This window comes from Benincasa hispida, chromosome 3 (genome assembly GCF_009727055.1).
Source record: "Benincasa hispida cultivar B227 chromosome 3, ASM972705v1, whole genome shotgun sequence".
In the NCBI taxonomy this organism is placed as follows: domain Eukaryota; kingdom Viridiplantae; phylum Streptophyta; class Magnoliopsida; order Cucurbitales; family Cucurbitaceae; genus Benincasa; species Benincasa hispida.
Genome location: NC_052351.1, coordinates 59,284,979 through 59,305,431, shown reverse-complemented (window position 1 = coordinate 59,305,431; position 20,453 = coordinate 59,284,979).

Here is a 20,453-nt window from a genome sequence, read left to right as displayed (position 1 = left end):
TCTTTGATTATATTTTCATAATTAATAGCCACTTATAGAAATCTATCATTGATAGCCAACTTAGTGAATGTAATAAATAAAGTTGAATCTCGAACTAAAATGTAAGTGGAATGCCTATAAGTTATCACTAATAGCATGTTTATCAATAATAGAAGTTATCATCGAAAAGAAAAAGGACTTATAAATGTTTGGGAAGGGCAAGAAAAGTGCAAAAAGGTGTTAAGTGACTATGATTGATAGTAGCTACTATTGATAGCATGTTACCAGTGATAAAAGCTAATACTAATAGCATGTTATCCATGGTAGAAGCTACCCAATAACACGTTATGGGTGATAAAAGCTACCATTGATAGCACGTTATCGGTGATAGAGAACTATCACTAATAGCATGATATCAATGAGATCATTGATAGCATCTTATCAATGATGTTATTAGTGAAAGAAGCTATCACTGATAACCATAATATAAGTGATGTTAGTGATATCGGTGATAAAACTTAGGTGATATCTATATATCGAGTTTCTTTCAAAGGTGATAACCAGTTATAGAAGTCTATCATTGATAGCCTTAAGTGTTAATATTTCAAGGTTGATTCTAATTGATGAAAGTCTATCTGTGATAATGACTGATAGCTGCTGATAGCCATGATAAAAGATTATTAGTGATAACTACTATGGTAATCAAAGTTGTTGGTCTTCTTTCAAAGTTTATCACTATTTATAAATCTATCATTGATAGCTACTGATAGCCTTAAGTAGTAATATTTCAACGTTGATTCCAGTTGCTGAAAGTGAATAAATGATAGTTGTTGATAATTGATAGCAAATTAAAAGCTAATATTTCAAGATTGTATTAACTTTTCTCAAATTGAAAGTTATCGCTGATAGCAACTATCATCGATAATAATTGATAGAAACTATCAGCGATAGCAGCTATCAGTGGTTAACACTAATATCTGCTATCAGCAATAGCTTTTAATTTGAGAAAACTAGGAAGAAGTGAACAAAATGGTGGCTAGGCATGGGTTTTTTTAGTCTTTTACTATTTTTTGATCTATATATACAATTATTTTATCCTTGTACTACATATTCTATTATTTTGGGTTTGAAATCTATTTATGCAACTAGCCCAAACAAAAATAGTATCTTTGAAACTAGTATTATATATATAATTAATATATATGTCTACAGGCGGGACAGGGTTGGATGCCATTCTTTAATCCCCATCCTCACTCCCAATTCATTCCCCATCCTCGTGAAATTCTCCGACGGGAATTGAGGCGGGGAATTTTTCCCCGTTAGTTACTTTTTTTTTATAAAAAAAAAAAAATTGATTAATTTAAATCATTAATGTGGACAAATTTTAAATAAATAATTAACTCTATCACTAAATTATTTATTATGGTTAGTTTTTACATGGACAATTTGAATTTAAAGATAAATTACTCAAATTTTAAACCTAAAAAAATTAATCAACTTTTTTAGTAGAAGAAATAAATATAAATCAAATTATTCACATATATATTCAAAATTCAATTGAAATATATTGCATATCTTGACCAATAAATAATCAAACTAAGTTTAAATGTAATGTTTATATAATAAAATTAATAACATAACATTAAATAATTATACTAAATAAATAAATAGAGCTAACCAGAATGGGGACAGGGAACCGGGGTGGGGGCGGGGACGGGGATGGGGAATTTTTCCCGTCCCCGTCCCGTTTAGCTTAACAAAATTTTTTTTCCCCACTTCTTCCCTCATCCCCACCTAATCGGGGAATCCACGCCCCGTTTGGGGTGGAGCCCCTCGGGGCCTATCCCTTGCGAGAAATTGGACATCTCTACATATAAATAAATATATGTTTTAAAAATTATTCAGGGCGGGGTAGGGGACGGGACGGCGCAAGGATACCCTCCTCATCCCCGCTCATCCTCGGTTTGAGGACCCGTTTTGGGTCCCTAGTTTGACCCATTCCCGGTCAAACTGGGGATTCCCCGCCCCAGTTAGGGTGGGTATCCATAGGGACCCAACCCTTTGGGGATTTTTGCCAACCCTAAATGCTACGCGAGAGTTAAATATGAGCTTAAATTTAAGATAATAAAAGGAAAAATACCATTTTAGTCCTAGGTTTTAGGTCTATTTTTCATTTAGTCCCTAAATTTTAAATACTATACTTTTATTTTTTAAGTTTTGAGTTAATTTCAATTTAGTCTTTGATTTCAAAATGTTACAATTTTACCATTGAGGTTTGAGTTTCGTTTCAATGTGGTCCCTAAGTTTCCAGAATTATACTTTTAACTTCAAATTTTTACTAAACACTAACTTTCCATCTCTAATATTAATGTTTATTAATTAATTGAAAAGAACTAAATTATTACAATTAATTAAGTTTCACTATTCTTCATCACTATTAAATTTAATTTTAAAGTTTTACATCATAATTATTTTTAATTAATTAATAAACATTAAAGCCAAAAAATAAAAGTGATTATTTGGTGAAAAATCTATATTAAAAGTGTAAATCTTGAAACCTATGGACTAGCTTGAAACAAAACTAAAATTTTAAGAGTAAATTTATAAAATTTTGAAACCTATAAATTAAATTTAAATCAAACTTAAAATTAGAAATGTAGTATTTTAAAACTTATGAACCTAGTAAAGATTGGACCCAAAACATAGAGGTCGCAAAGGTCTTTTTATTTCTTTATTAAAAGTACAATAACAAAGTTTGGGCTTGCTAAAATTTATCAACTCCAAATATACAATATTTTAACACTTTATTTTTTTTATTCCTACTTGCTATCCTCATTATATTGCATATTTTAGCTTTTTGAGATTTCTTAATTTTTTTAAAAAATGTCTAATAGGTATTTAAATTTTTATTAATTGTACCTAAAAGGTCCCTAAACAAAAATAATATATAATAAGTCTCAATGTTCCATTTTGGGTCCAATAGATGCATGATTTACTTAAAAAATTTAAATAACTAATATATTAGACATAAAATTGAATTTTAAACTTTATGTCTAATAAAAGTCTAAACTTTCAACTTAGGATTTAGCAAGTTTGTAAACTTTTAAGAAATGTTGATTAGATTAATGACCTATTTGACACAAAATTGAAAACGACTTTCTTTTAATCGAAATTTTAGTGACTTGTACGACACTGAAAGTTTAAGGTTTAAATAGTTATTAAAATTTAGAAATCAGGTATATATATATATATATATGTATATATATATATATACATACATACATACATACATAGAAAGGAAAATTTTTCATAGATAGAATATGTCAAACTATTTACAGAAATAACAAAAAAATATATTGATAGACATTGATAGACTTCTATTAGCACCTATTCAATGATAGACTTTCATAAGTTAGTGATATATATCGAGAGATTTCTATAAACCGCCAATAAAAAAAGATTAAAAATTTTTGTTATTATATATGTAAATAGTTTTCTTTGTTTTTCTATTTTTTAAAATCTCCCTATATATAAATGTGGAAGTTCAAATACTAAATATGTAGTTTAATCTAATAATGATTATTTTTATATGTAACAATATTCTCACTAGAACTATTTTAATCGTTCACCTTGTAAATCTATTTATTTACAATAACCAATAAACTTGGTTACAATCTTCTTACTACGTTCATTATAATAATAATAATCTTTGATTGTTTTCAATTAATTCATCGCTTTTTTTTTATAACAATTAGGGTTAACAACATATAAGGCCCTAATAAAGGGTCTATGTTTCATTTATGTCTAATTTTTGGGCCAATTACCTTTTTTTTATAACATGAAGTGTGAGTGGGTTTTTTAATTTCACAAATATTGGGCCAATTACCTTTTAGTCCTCTGACCAATGATCATTATATTGTATTTTTTAAAAATGAAACTAAAAGGTCTCCTAATTCATGTACTCGTTTTAGGGGAAAAAACCTATCTCTTTTCAATTTCAATTAAATCAAAAATCAAATAAAAAAAAATCTTCAAACCTGTTGTGAAAATGAGGAGCACGATGGGATACGGATATGGAGAAAATATAATATAATAATATTTTATATTAATAATAATAATAATTTATATATAATATATATATTAATAACTAAAATTATAAAAATAGATAATATGAAAATTAATGGAATTTTGAAGTGAATTCTCACCAATGTGCATTCTATTAAGATCCACCAAATGCCACTATTTATAGGTGGCAAGTAGAATGTGAACTTACATGGACAACAAGCATGAATTATTACAAGGCACATGGACAATATGAATTACACATGGCTTTTAGGACACTAAGCATTGGGCATCTATTTTATGATATTTATAATACTCCCCCTTAGATGTACACACACACATATATATATGAAATATGCCTCGTTAAAACCTTATTAGGAAAAATCTAATGGGAAAAAACCCTAGTGAAGGGAGAAGAGTACATATTTCATATAATACATACTCCTAAAAGAATAAAATATATTTGCTCTCCCTCACGAAAACATTACTTAAGATCTTCGAGCTGCCACATTCCAATGTTGTGCACCAATTTTTCAAAAGTTGCGGTTGGTAATGTCTTTGTAAATAAGTCTATTATCCTTCAAACAAATTTGTTATATAGTTGTTGGGGTTGATGCCCTAAAGTCTCGTGTCCTGTAATTTGTAAACAGTTTGTACGAATGCTTGTGATGTATAATATATGATATTTACTTCACTTCTTGATTTTGCTCATTTGAATGTTTTATTTGCTTTACCACAAATCAGTAAACTAAAATTCCTGGTTGTCTTTATGTAACTTAAGCATATATGTGGTGACATACAAGTGGATCATGTCTTAAGTGATAACCAAAATGGTTTATAGTATATGGATATAAGAGGGAAACCTTATCCTGGTAACGCTACGGATGTGGCCCGCTTTGTGGAATAGTTACAAGTGTTGTGACTTGTCATAGATGGTTTAATTCTGATCATTCGTGTAGGGGACATGCGAGTGGAGACGTCCTATACAAAGAGTTTGTATAAGACCTGATCACGAAGTATTAACATCTGGTTATATAACATCGTTCATGACAGAGACTTCACTTCACTAGGATGACCATAAGTAACATGACCTCAATCTTGAGTGAGTTGGGAACTCCTGCCATTGAGAGCTGTCCGTTGATTTGCATGGGTGCGAGTGGTCAGGTCGTCGACTCAAACCTACCACTTTGGGGATTCGTCTGATTTGGGAGCTAGGAACTCAGCTACACAAGATGGAATTCAATCATTTCCCGAAGCAGAGGTAAGTAGATAGATAACTCCCTTAAGACTGATCCCAGGACTTGAACGATGTGGCTCTACGCACCTTCTCATGGCCCAAGAGATGTTCACACATAGTTGGACTATGTTGTATTGTTCATTAGAGGGATCAATGGTACTTAAGGAGTGAGATGTAACTACAGGGGCAAAACGGTAAATTAGCCCAGCTGTACTTACGAGCATTTATGAAGGGTTATCGTACTCATGATTGGTCATATCCGATGGACCAGAAATATATCTGTGATTAGAAGAGATCAACTGTCGGTCTTTAGTGGAATGTCTGGCAATTAATGGATGATGGATCTCGTGACTAAAAAGTTTAGTCAGCTATTCACGTACCATTGAAGCTTCAGGCCTTAAGTCCATAAGGTCCCCTTGGTAGCTTGGATACAAGTTGAGACTCAGTTTTTGGGTCAGCTTGAAATGATCAAATTGACAAGAGGGAGTTCGATTATGTATGATATAATTGAACTGGTTAATTATATATGATATAATTGACTAAATGTATGAGATATATTATTTTGGAGGAAATTGGATATAAATATGATTTATATCAAGTAGATGAGAAAACACTATAGTTTATATATGATATCAAACTATAGGTTATGAATATAATATGATTATATTTATTAATTTATTAATTGGATGGTTATGAAATAATTGGCCGGCGTTTTCTCTGAATTCGTGTGTTATTGGGAAGTTTAATTAAGTTATAGTAACTGGAGAATAAAATGAAAACTATTTTCATTTTGCACAAGACACGCATAATCGCTCACATTGTACTAGCATTCTATCGCTTAGTGTTGAGAGCCTATACGATAACGCCCACTTACTAAACGATCGCACACCCGCGCTTTCCTAAATGATCGCTTACCTTTTCGTAGGCAATCGCTTAGAGTTTGAGCTGAACTAAACGATCGTATAGACGATCACTTAGCTTTTACTACACGATCGTGTATCCCGCACTAAACGATCAAGCACCCGACTATACGATAGTCTTTTTATTCTCCCACTTGCTTGTTCGTAGTACACGATAATCTTTCCTCCTACCCTCTACCAATTCCATCAAAGCCCACCCTTTGGATTCTCACTCCGAGAATACTGAGGGCTCCGAGTGGTGGTGTCATCCCCGTTTGCTGTTGTTCGTGTGAAGCTGTTCGTATAAACGATCGGGGTGTTGCTGGGCACTTACTTGCTGGATTAGTGAAAGCGAGAGGCATGCGTTCACGTAAAGAAAAGTCTTCAACTGGTATGTTCTCTCGGTCTTTTGTTTTTATCTTTTAAAACATGTCAATAATTTAGTGTTATCAATGCATATCTGTATGTTCGAATGTATATGTGGAAATTCTGTTACAATGAATTGGAAAGATCCGTTTCCGCTCATAGGTACTCTTGTACAAAAGTTCCTTCAGTAATGTCGTCATTTTCTTCAAGATCACTAGTGTAGAAAAGCTTCGGTGAAATATGCTATGTTTTATCTCCTTTAATATATCCTCATTTGATTTGGGTTATGCAAGTTATGTTGTCTTCGTATAATATTGTTGGAAAATTTTATTAGAAGACAAGCCACATGTTTCACGAATGTTTTGAGCCATTAACCTTAGCCATACACATTCTCGACTAGTCTCGTGAATTCAAGAATTTCAGCATGATTTGAGGAAGTGGCCGTTATAGCCCGTTTCACCGATCATCATGATATAGCAGTTCCTCCGCATGTGAACAAATAACCTATTTAAAATCTAGCTTTGTGGATATCAGATGAATATCCAAAATGTACATAGCCAACTAGATCGAAATTTGATTTATTTGAATAAAAATAAACCCATATCGATTATTCCTCGAAGATAACGTAGTATATGCTTAATTCCGTTCCAATGTCTTTTTGTAGAAGAAGAACTATATCTAGCTAATAAATTTACTGAAAATGCAATATCTGGTCTTGTATTATTAGCAAAATACATAAGTGCACTAATTGCACTAAGATATGGTACTTCAGGACCAAGAAGTTCTTCATTATCTTCTCGAGGTCGAAATATATCTTTCTTTATATACAATGAATGAACTTTCATTGGAATATTTAATGGATTTGCTTTGTTCTTATAAAATCTTTTAAAAAATTTTCCCGTATAAGTTGACTGATGAATAAATATTTCATATGCTAAATGTTCAATTTGCAAACCAAGGCAAAATTTTATTTTTCCAAGATCTTTCATCTCAAATTCTTTCTTAAGATATTCCATTGCCTTTGAAAACTCTTCAGGAATTCCAATTATATTCAAGTCATCAACATATACAGTTATAATAGCAAATCCTTATTGTGATTTCTTTATAAAAACACAAGGACGTATTGGATTATTTTGATATCCTTATTTCAATAAGTATTCACTCAAGCGATTGTACCACATCCGTCGTGATTGTTTCAATTCATATAGTGATCTCTGTGACTTTATTGAATACCATTCCCGGAAATTTGATATATATGTTTCAGGTACCTTAAATCCTTATGGAATTCTCATATAAATATCATTATTAAGAAATTCATATAAATATGCTATGACTACATGATAGTTTTAAGAAAGAGCTATTATTCCTAGCTTAATTCAAGCTCATTATCGGATTTTATGTGTTTATTTCCCTATTTTATAGGCACCAAGCAATCAAGAAGTAGAATTACTCATCTGGTGAAGAATTAGGTTACTTTGAAGGAATTTGGAGTTGATTTGAACATCTGGGCTTCAAAGAAATTGAAATTACCAAAATGCCATCGAGTTCCGTCGAGTATAATCAACCATCGAGTATCATCGAGTACCATCATGTACCATCGTGTAAAAGGATTGTTGAGTATTATCAAGTAAAATGCTACCAAGTAAACAAGCATCGAATATCAAATCAACGAGCATCGAGTATCGAGTCATCGAGCATCGGTAGCGAGTTTATGACAGAATACTCAGTGTTGCAACGCTACTCCTAGCCACGACGCTCCGCTTATTCAACAATGCCACCGTTGCAATGTTCCCCTAATGCTCCTGGTCTTTCCTGTTGAGCATTGCAATGCTACAAAGATTTCTATAATACTCCTCTTCAGTTTTAGGTCGAAACATGTTGCACTTTGGAGGCCAAATTGATGGAGGCCGAAGTTAGGCTTCATCTTCTTCCTTTCCCTTCAGATTTTAGTATCATTAGGTTAGTTTTTATTTTATTTTTGGATTATGGACGTGTTTTGGATTGTATCCCATTGGTTTGTCTATGAATTGATGAGGTAATCTTTCGTTTAGTTCTTGGATCAAGCACTTTTGTATTTTAATGAGTTTTTCGTTCAACTTTGTGCTTAATTCAGAATTATGTTTTTCTTGAATCTTGTTTAATTTAGACTTGCTTTTATGTGTTAGATTGACGCCCTATCATGATCACATGTCTTAGCTAGTTAAATTCAAGCTAGCACACATCCCTGTAATCGTCCATGCTTTGAATTTATCCTCGTAGCACTGATTAGATGCGCATGCTTAGGTATATAGGCTGATCTTGAATAATCAACGTAATTGAATCCTTGTTCTTAATGCATGTGTTTCTAGTTATTTATGGCCGTTAAGGGCCCAATTACATCTAGGAGCATGTAGATTAGTTAGGGCATGGTCTTTCAAGCCTTAATTACGAATTAAGACGCTCGATTGGTTCAGATTAATTGATTTTCAACCTTTGTAGAGATTAACATCGATTGGATAGCTATGCATGCATAATTCAAATACATGATATGTTGGCTAAAAACACTGATTTAATTTACATTGAATGGCTACTTGATTCGAGAACTAGATGAATCCATTACCGTTTTGTATATCCCTTGCAATTTCTTTTTCTTGCATGCTTTCAATTTCAAAACCAAAAATCAAACCCTCATCTTTACTATTTTTCCACGATCAAATCTAACCCAAAAGAAATCAATTCTTCGCTTTTCTGTGGTTCGACCCCGTACTTACCACTGTTGCTACATTTTAGTAGTAATAGGAGTAGTTCAGTGATTTTACAAATTTTTTTTTGTTTCGGTTTGGAGTCGATTAACGACATCGATCCCTGATCCGAACACTGCATCCATAAGATGCATATTCATATTTTTATACACAGTCAAGCCAATTAAATATCTTAGTGTAATTGCATCCACCACTAGAGAATATGTCTCTCATAATCAATACCAGGTTTTTGTGAAAAATCTTGTGCAACTAGTCTTGCTTTATATTTTGTGATCTCATTATTTTCATTTCTTTTCCTTACAAATACTCATTTGTATCCCACAGGTTTAACACCTTCTGGTGTTCGGACTATTAGTCCAAAAACCCGACCTTTTGAAAGTGAGTTTAATTCTACCTTTATTTTTTCTTTCTACTGAAGCCAATCTTTTCTATGTCGACATTCTTCAATAGATTTTTGTTCAGGATCCTCATTTTCAAAATAAAATCAATAGCAATATTTATACGCAAAAATGTTGTCAATAATTATCTTAGTACGATTCCATCTTTTTCTTGGCATGACATAGTTTATTGAAATCTCATTATTATCTTTAGGTATTTCACCTTTCTCACTAGACACGTCGAGGATTTCTTCATGGGTAATTACATCCTCAACCAAGTCTTTTTTACTATTAGTTATTTTTCGTTTTCGAGGATTTTTATCTTTGAAACCCACTGGTCTACCACGCTTCTGGCGTGTTCCAGACTCATTAGTGATAACTTGTTGTGTTGGGATATCAATTTTTTTATGCAATATTTGCAGCTGGTATATGTGACTTAGTTACTTTCTTTGCATCTATAAATACATCTGGTAATTGATTTTCTATATTTTGAAAATGAATTATTTTCTTAACTTCAAGTTCACATTGATCTGTACAGGAATTTAAATGTGATAACAATGATACATTCCATGTAATTTATTCCAATTTCTTAATTTCTCCCTCTAATATTGAAAAATTTGTCTCATTAAAATGACAGTCAGCAAATCGTGCAATAAATACATCACCCGTAAGAGGTTCAAGATATTTAATAATTGATAGGGAATCATATCCAACGTATATTCCTAACCTCCTTTGAAGATCCATCTGAGTGCGTTGTGGTGGAGTAATTGGAACATATACTGTACAACCAAAAATTCTCAAATGGGAAATATTTAGCTCATGACCATAAGCTAATTGTAATGGCGAGTACATATGATAAGCTACTGGCCTAATGCGTATAAGTGATGCTGTATGTAAAATAACATGCCCCCATACAGATGAAGAAAGCTTAGCTCTCATAAGTAATGGTCTTTCAATTAATTGCAAACATTTTTTAAATGATTTAGCTAAACTATTTTGTATATGAAAACGAGCTATAGGATGTTCAACACTTATCCCAATTGACATACAATAATTATCAAAAGCTTAGGATGTAAATTCACCAGTATTATCAAAACGAATGGTCTTAATTGTATAATTAGGAAATTATGCTCTTAACTTAATTATTTGAGCAAGTAATCTTGCAAATGTAAGATTTCGACTTGATAATAAGCACACGTGTGACCATCTACTGGATGCATCTATTAATACCATAAAATATCTAAATGATCCACTTGGTGGGTTAATAGGTCCATATATATCACCATGAATTCGTTCTAAAAATGCAAATGATTTAGTCCCCACTATCTGGTGATGGTCTCATTATCAATTTTCCTTGAGAGCAAGCATCGCATGATAATTCATTAGATTGAAGAATCTTCTCGCTCTTCAATGGATGTCCATTTGAATTCTCAATAATTCTTCTAATCACTATAGATCCTGGATGACCCTGTTGGTCATGCAAAATTGTAAATATGTCTGGATTCATGAACTTCAAGTTCATTGTTGCATATGTTTTAATTACTCGTATATGAGTATAATATAATCCAAAAGATAAAGTAGATAACTCTTCCAATATACGTTTTTCATTTGAGACAGTGGATATGATATATAAATATTTCACATTATTCTTACTATCAATCTCAATAAGATAATAATTGCAACGTATATCTTTAAAACCTAGAAGATTTCTATTTGATTGACTAGAAAACAATTCATTGTCAATTATAAATTTTATTCCTCTAGTCAAAATTATATTTGTTTTTCCAAAACCTTTGATCAGGTTTGCAGGACCTGATATCGTATTGACTTTTGCTTCCAACATTGTCCATTTGGAAAAATATTTTTTACTTGTAAGTATTGTATGTGTAGTTACACTGTCTGCCAGACATAGATCTTCTTTGCTCATTTGAAATACCCAACATATGAAAATGATCAATGTTTCTTCATTAAAAGAAAATAATTAAAATTAGAAAAACAACACTTAAAATATACAAAAGTTACTAAAAAAACATGAAAATAGATAAAAAAAAAACAACAACATTAATCTAGATATACATAACCAATGTTCCACCAACTGTGCTAATCTTCTCTTCAAGAGATTCAAAGAAGTCCGCCTCATCCAAATTTATCATGTGGAATGTGTCAAATATGTCATTATTCTGGTATGCAAAATTTTCTTCCACGTTTTTCTCTTTTTCCTTCAGGGAGGCTTGATAGAAGTCAACTAAGTGTTTTGACGTATGACAGATGTGTGATTAATGCCCAGTCATTCCGCATCGGAAGCATTTATTTTCAACACTCTTTGACTTTTATCTTGTAGAGTTTTTTTTTTTTTTTTTTTTTTTTTTTATTAGGTTTAATATTATATTTTCTTATATCCCTCTTATGTTTAAAATTATGGTTTTTTTTTTTTTTTTTTTTTTTTTGTGATCATCATTTTGTGTGGTTCTTTTAAAATTTGAATGATTGGAGTGACTACCACAAAAATGATAATTATTTCATCAATAACTCATTATTTTGTTTGGTCACGAGAAGACATGAAATTAATTCAGAATACTATTTAAAACCCTTCTCTCGATATTTCTGCTGCAGGAGCATGTTCGAGATATGAAATGTAGAAAATGTCTTTTCTAACATATCAACAATAGTAATTTTCTCTCCGCATAATAACAATTTCAAAATGATTTTAAATAATGGGGAGTTGTAATCACTTATTGATTTGAAATCTTATAGCCTCAAGTGCATTCACTCATTACGAGCTTTAGGAAGAATAACCGTTTTTTATGATCATACATCTATTTTAAATTTTTTTCACAAGATAAGGGGATATTTTATTGTAAGATACTCCATTTTTAATCCCTCGTGGAGATGATGACGAATCATAGCTTTTGCTTTATCATGACTGGATATCGTATTTCCTTCTTTAATAGTCTCCCAAAATTCATAGTATCTAGGTGGATTTCGACATCAAGTACCAATGACAAATAATTATCGTTAATATCGAGGGCGAAAAAAATCTAATTTTGTGAGATTTGTCATGGCAACACTATCATAAAGTATTGTACTTATATTAGAAATTTAATAGATATTGAATATGCAAAATAACATTAAATTTATTAATTATAACGAAGAGGAAAAAATTGACATACTTTTAGGACCTACCTTTAGCGGGAAAAACGACAAGAGTTCGTGTTGATGACGTGTTGTGAAAATGAGGAGCACGACGGAAACACGAATACAGAGAAAATATAATATAATAATAAAAAAACAATATAATATAATATAAAATAACTAAAATCATAAAATAACTAAAATTATAAAATTGGATAATATGAAAATTAATGGAATTTTGAAGTGGATTTCTCACCAATGTGCATTCTATTGAGATCCACCAAATGCCACTATTTATAGGCAAAGTGACAAGTAGGATGTGGACTTACATGGACACTAAACATTAATTATTACAAGGCACATGAACAATATGAAAAATGATACATGACTTTTAGGCCACTAAACATTGGGCATCTATTTTATGATTGAAGAATATAAGCTCATACATCAACATAAAGAAACTGTTTCACATTTCTTTAATCTCTATAGTTAGTTATTATAACTACTTGTATCAGAAATAGTATTTAAACTCATCATTTACAAATTTTAGATACAACAACAATTACAAAGCTTCAAGAAAACTTGAGCAATCTGTAAAGAAAAGAGGGTATGTGACTTAGCTTCATAATAAAACTATCTCCTTCTCGTGGACATAGGCTTTTACAGTCGAACCACATACATCGCAGTGTATTTTCTTCTTCTCTTCTCATCGTCTACAAGAATCATCCATCGTTTACCTTTTCTCTTCGTATCGTCTAGTAGAATAGAACGATTGTCTACCTTTCCTTCAAAGCAATCGTCTATACAATTGCGCGAACGATCATCTTCTTATAAGCAATCATCTACACAATTACGCGAACGATCATCTTCTTACAAGCAATCGTCTACACGACTGCGCGATCGTCCATCTTCCCTCAAGCAATCGTCTACTCAACTGCCCGATCGTACACCTTTCTTCAGAGCAATCGTCTACATGATTGCATGATCGTCTACATCCTTTCTTTTGCCTTTGTCTACCCGACTGCAAACTTTCTCATTGTTTACTCATAAACAATCGCACTGATCAAAGAAAACTCATTAGGGTTAGAAGAAAGAAAGAACACAGAAAGGCGATAGAACGAGAGAATCAGAAAGATAGAGAGAGAAAGAAATTTCATTTTTGCACCCATCAGAAACAAAATTGATTTCATTTTTTCATTAGACAAATTTCAGTGGGATCATCCACGTGCTAGCCATCAACTGGAAAATCGTGGTCAATTCCCAACCTAGTTCTCTACCAACCAAGAATTTGGGGCAAAGGATCTGGGCTTCAAGAATTGGGTCAAGGTAAAAAGGCCTCTTTATTTTTCATCATTTGGGCTAAAATGTTTTCTCTTTTGCAGAAGCAGGCCCATAGAAGAAGAAGCAGGCCTAACAAAGTGATATCAGAGCAACTAGACATTCAAGATCTGAATTCTTGGAGAACCAAGACACAAGTTTTCATTCAAAATGTCAGTAACAAAGTTCGAGGTGGAGAAATTTGATGGCAAAGGAGACTTCGAACTGTGGAAGGCCAAGATCAAGGCGATACTCGGCCAGCAGAAAGCTCACATAGTCATCCTTGTTCCATCAACACTCCTTGCCACGGTGACAGCCTAAGAAAAGGAGGATTGAGAGCTGGTAGCCTATGGTACGTTAGTTCTTAATCTAAGTGACAGTGTTTTTAGACAAGTATTAGATCAAGAAACTGCATATAGAATTTGGACTAAGCTAGAAGAGTTGTATACTACTAAAGACCTTCCTAGCAAAATGTATCTTAGAGTGAAGTTCTTCATGTTTAAAATGGATTCATCTAAAACTTTATCTGACAACTTAGATGAGTTCAAGAAGATAGTTATTGAATTTAAAACTCTAGGAGAAGTTTTAGGTGATGAAATCGAAGCCTATGTGCTCCTAAACTCTTTGTCTGAACAGTATAGAGAAATTAAGAATGCACTAAAGTATAGAAGAGATAGCATAAGCACAGACACCATAATCTCAGCTCTTAGAACTAGAGAGGTTGAGCTACAGGTTGACAAAAAGGAAACTAGTGGTGAAGGACTGTTTATAAAAGGAAACTTCAAACAAAACCACTCTAAAGACAAGAAACCTCATAACCCAGAAAAAAATAAATCTAAAAAGAAAGTAAAATGTAAGTATTATAAGAAGAAAGGACATCTAATAAAAGACTATTTTAATTTAAAAAGAAAGAACCAAGAGAAAGAGAAGGATTCAAAGAGAAAACAGCCTGAGGCATCTGTTGTAGAGGGTTTATTCATTTACTCAGATACCTTAGCCTCAACTTTAAACAGATCTAATCATATAAACCCTCTAGGTAAACATGATTGGATTTTAGACTCCGGATACACCTACCATATGATATAAATGAAGCCCTGGTTTAACACTTTTAAGGAAATAGAAGGAGAAATGGTTTATATGGGTAACAACCAAGCCTATAAAATTGAGGGCATTAGCTCTGTTTCCATGAAACTTAAAGATGGAACTATCAAACTTCTTAGGAATGTGAGATATGTTCCTCTACTTAAGAGAAATCTAATCTCCTTAGGCATGTTAGATGCTATAGGGTGTGAATACAGGGGTAAAAGAGGAACTTTTGAGGTGCTAAAGGACTCTAAAATAATCTTAGTTGAGGAAAAGGTAAATGACTTGTTTGTGGTCAAAGGGGTAAAGATGATGACTGGAGCTTATGTAGCCACCATAAATGAGCTTACCGAGGCTAATTTATGGCACAAAAGACTATCTCACATAAGTGCCAAAGGCCTAGAAGTCCTATCTAATCAAGGTATTCTCCCTAAAAGTCTTTCAAAAGAACTAACCTTTTATGAATATTGTGTTTTAGGGAAAGACATAAGGCATAGTTTCACTAAAGCACAACATAGGACAGTTAGATACACTCCTCAACAAAATGGAGTTGCTGAAAGACTCAATAGGACAGTCATGGAAAGAGTTAGATGTCTCTTATCTGATGTAATTCTAAATGAAAACAACTGGGCAGAGGCTGCAAGCTACACAGTGTACACCTTAAATAGGTGTCCACATTCCTCCCTAAATTTGTTGACTCCTGAAGAAAAATGGACCTCACATCCACCTAACCTAGATAACCTAGGGGTATTCAGATGTGTTGGTTACGTACATCAAAATCAGGGGAAATTAAAATCTAGGCTGTAAAGTGTATGTTTGTAGGCTTTTCTAAAGGAGTAAAAGGTTTTAAAATGTGGAATTGTACTGAAAAGAAGTTTATTATAAGTAGAGATGTCACCTTCAGAGAAAAAGAAATGTTTATGAAAAAGGAAAAGACATCCTATGAAGTTCCTAACAACACCACTAGAATTGAGGTGGAGTCAACTAAAGCTTCTTCCACTAACCAAAACCCTCCTATAGATTTAGAAGAAGAAGAGGATGTCTCAAATGAGACCACTTGGAATACTGAAGCTGTCCCTGACCTAAGTCAGTATTCTTTAGCTAGGGATAGACAGAGAAGAGTGATAGTTCTTCCTGCTAGGTATACTGGAAATAGCTATATGAACCTAGTTCTAAATGCCCAATAGCTTCTAATGACCAAGAACCAACTACTTTTGAAGAGGCGGTGAACTACCCTAATGCTAGGTCTTGGATTCAAGCTATGTGTGAAGAGATGGAGTCACTCACTGTCAATAAAACCTGGACCCTAGCTTCTTTTTCTGAAGGTTGTAAACATATAGCTTCTAAATGGATTTATAAACTAAAGGAAGGTTCTACTAAAGATGAAAGGCCTAGATATAAGGCAAGGTTAGTGGCTAAAGACTTTACTCAGAGAGAAGGAATAGACTATACAGAAATCTTTTCACCAGTAGTGAAACAAACCTCTATTAGGCTTCTTTTATCACTAGTTGCTCAGTATAATTTAGAACTAGATTAACTAGATGTTAAAACTGCCTTCCTACATAGAAACCTAGATGAGGTAATATTTATATGGTTCAACCTAAAGGGTTTGAGAAAAAAGGCAAGGAAGACCTATATTGCCTCCTAAACAAATCACTATATGGTTTAAAACAATCCCCTAGATGCTAGTACATGAGGTTTAATGATTACATAGAGAGTATAGGTTTTCAAAGGAGTTCCTATGATATTTGTACTTATATTAACTCTACTACCTATAAAGACAAAGTCTACCTATTACTCTATGTTGATGATATGCTATTGACTGGAAAGTCTAAGGAGGATTTAGCTCATGTCAAAAATCTTTTAAAGAGAGAATTTGACATGAAAGACTTGGGTCAGTCTAGAAAGATCCTTAGGATTGAAATTCAGAGAGACAGAACAACCTCAACCCTAACCATAAGTCAACTAAGCTACTGTGAAAAGGTTATAACCAGATTCAATATGACAAATGAAAAACCTGTTACAATTCCTATTGCTACACACTTTAAATTGTCCTCTGAGAATTCACTAAAAGAGACAGAGATAGAATATTTGACTCGAATGCAATCAGTTCCATACAATCAAGCAGTAGGGAGTTTAATGTACTTAATGATATCTACTAGACTAGACTTATCATACAACACTAGTTTAGTCAGTAGATACATGTCTAACCTTAGAAAAAGACATTGGGAAGCAACAAAATGGATTTTAAGATATCTTATTTGGTCTAAATAGTCAAAATTAACATATCAAAGTACTAACGAATCAAATTTAGAATTATATGGATATGTTGATTCAGATTTTGCAGGTGACCAAGACAAAAGGAGATCTCTAACAGATTATCTATTCTTATTTGGTCCTAACTTGTTATGTTGGAAAGCTAATTTACAGTCAATCACAACATTGTCAACCACAGAAGCAGAGCATATGACACTTTCAGAAGCAATAAAGGAAGCTTTGTGGTTAAAAGGACTGATGAAGGACTTTGGTATTGATCAAACAGTAGTTAAAATCTACTGTGATAACCAAAGCGCCATTCACCTTTCCAAAAACCCTCAGTATCATTCAAGGACCAAACATATAGACATCAAGTATCACTTTGTCAGAGACATAATAGAGAAAGGAGAAATCGAGGTGCTAAAAGTTCATACCACCGAAAACGCAGCCGATATGCTTACCAAACCTGTAAGTAAACTCAAGCTTTCAAGCTGTCTTGGTTAGATCGGGTTTTTGCTTCCTGAAAAAGGGTGAAGACATATTAAATTATGAAGGAGAAGAAGTTGCATATTAAGCTTAAGGTGTAAATTTTAAGAATATAAGCTCATACATCAACATCAAGAAGTTGTTTCACATTTCTTCAATCTTTACAGTTAGTTATTGTAACTACTTGTATCAGAAATAGTATTTAAACTCATTATTTACAAATTTTAGATACAACAACAATTACAAAACTTCAAGAAAACTTGAGCAATCTATAAAGAAAAGAGGATCTGTGACTTAGCTTCATAATAAAACTATCTCCTTCCCGTGGACGTAGGCTTTTACAGTCGAACCATGTACATCGCAGTGTATTTTCTTCTTCTCTTCTCATCGTCTACAAGAATCGTCCATCGTTTACCTTTTCTCTTCGTATCGTCTAGTAGAATAGAACGATCATCTACCTTTCCTTTAAAGCAATCGTCTACATGATTGCGCGAACGATCATCTTCTTACAAGCAATCATCTACACGACTGCGCGATCGTCCATCTTCCCTCAAGCAATTGTCTACTCGACTGCCCGATCGTACATCTTTCTTCAGAGCAATCATCTACACGATTGCATGATCGTCTACATCCTTTCTTCTGCCTTCATCTACCCGATTGCAAGCTTTCTCATCGTTTACTCATAAACAATCGCACAGATCAAAGAAAATTCATTTGGGTTAAAAGAAAGAAAGAACACAGAAAGGTGATAGAACGAGAGAATCAGAAAGATAGAGAGAGAGAGAAATTTCATTTTTGCACCCATCAGAAACAAAATTGATTTCATTTTTCCATCAGACAAATTTCAGTGGGATCCTCCACGTGCTAGCCATCAGTTGGAAAATAGTGGTCAATTCTCAACCTAGTTCTCTACCAACCAAGAAAGAATTCGGGCTTCAAGAATTGGGTCAAGGTAAAAAGGCCTCTTTATTTTTCATCATTCAGACTAAAATATTTTCTCTTTTGCAGAAGCAGGCCTAACAATGATATTTATAATAAAACCCACTATCTTCCCCATCTTTCTTTCGAGAAAACTTTGGACATGTTTTCTATTTTTCTAGTCATTCTCGTCGAAAATTTCAACCATTTATATAAGAAAGATTCTCTTATTCTTTATTTTAGAACAAAATAGTGAAACTTCTTAGTATAAGATAGTGGGAAATATATATTCCTAAATCAAATTAACTGTGAGAGTAATGACATAGTATAATGCAAACACATAACAAAACACTCATTTGGGCAAACTTTTGTTTTTTTTTAATGCACTTGGTTTATATCTCTAACAATTATGTGGTCGGGGGTTCAATCACGACTCTCAAAGATGAGAGTACATGTCAATAATTAAGCTAAAGTCATTTTGGCCATTTTCATTGTTGGTGTACTGTTTTTTTTTTTTTTTTTTTTTGATGATATAATACCTTAATCATAATCATTTGGAGGTATGCGAATGTATAATACCTTAACAATTGGAACTATACTTGTCTATATAATACCCACCACTAATGGCTTGTTGATATAATTAGTCAATATATTAATGGCAAGTGTTGTAGGTAATATGAATTATGTTTTGAATTCTTTTTTTCATATTACTTGATTCTAGTGCAAATTATTAAAATTTCAAAATGTATAATTATATTAAAAAAATAAAAAAATATTAATAAATATAGTATTTCAGATCGTAAATTCAATTCATTCTTTTTAAATTAACATATATATTATATAATGTATTTTAAATTATATGATATTCATATGAAATTTTAAACAAAAAGATGCTAATAGATTAATAATTAATAATTCATATTCACTAAATATTTAGTGGATAACTCCAACTAGTTTTATAGTTTATATATTATCAATCACATTTTAAACCGTTGTTTAAACTAAAATCTAATATATAAATCTAGTATCAAGCACATATTGAAAAACATGAAGTACAATGTTATTTTTATTGAATCCCTTATTTTTACATTTCGACTTTTAGATTGCCTACCAAACAAACCCAACAATCAACAATCTTTGGAAAAAAAAAATGCCATTTTAGATTTTATACACCGCCATCATTCTAACCTTTGGTGATTGCAAGGACTTGATTGAAAAAGAATTCTACACATAAACATAAAGGGTGAAATTGGAAATTCCTTAATTAATATAAGGACTAAATGTAAATATAACATTAGGGACTAGATTATGTATTAAGTCAATGAAAAAGACGAAAAATTCGAATATTGTCTTCTTTTCTTAGAAATCTACAATTATGCATTTTTTTGTCTTAAAGAGTAAACTTTTTAGTACATTTTAAAGGTAAATTGTAATTTAGGATAACTGTTTTAAATGATAAAACTACTAAAAGTATATTCAAGTAGAACAATATATCATTATCTATCAATGATAGACTGCGATAGATCGTGATAGACTGTGATAGACTATCTATTAGTGTCAGTGATAGATGTTTATCGTAGTCTCAGTTTACTCATTTTTC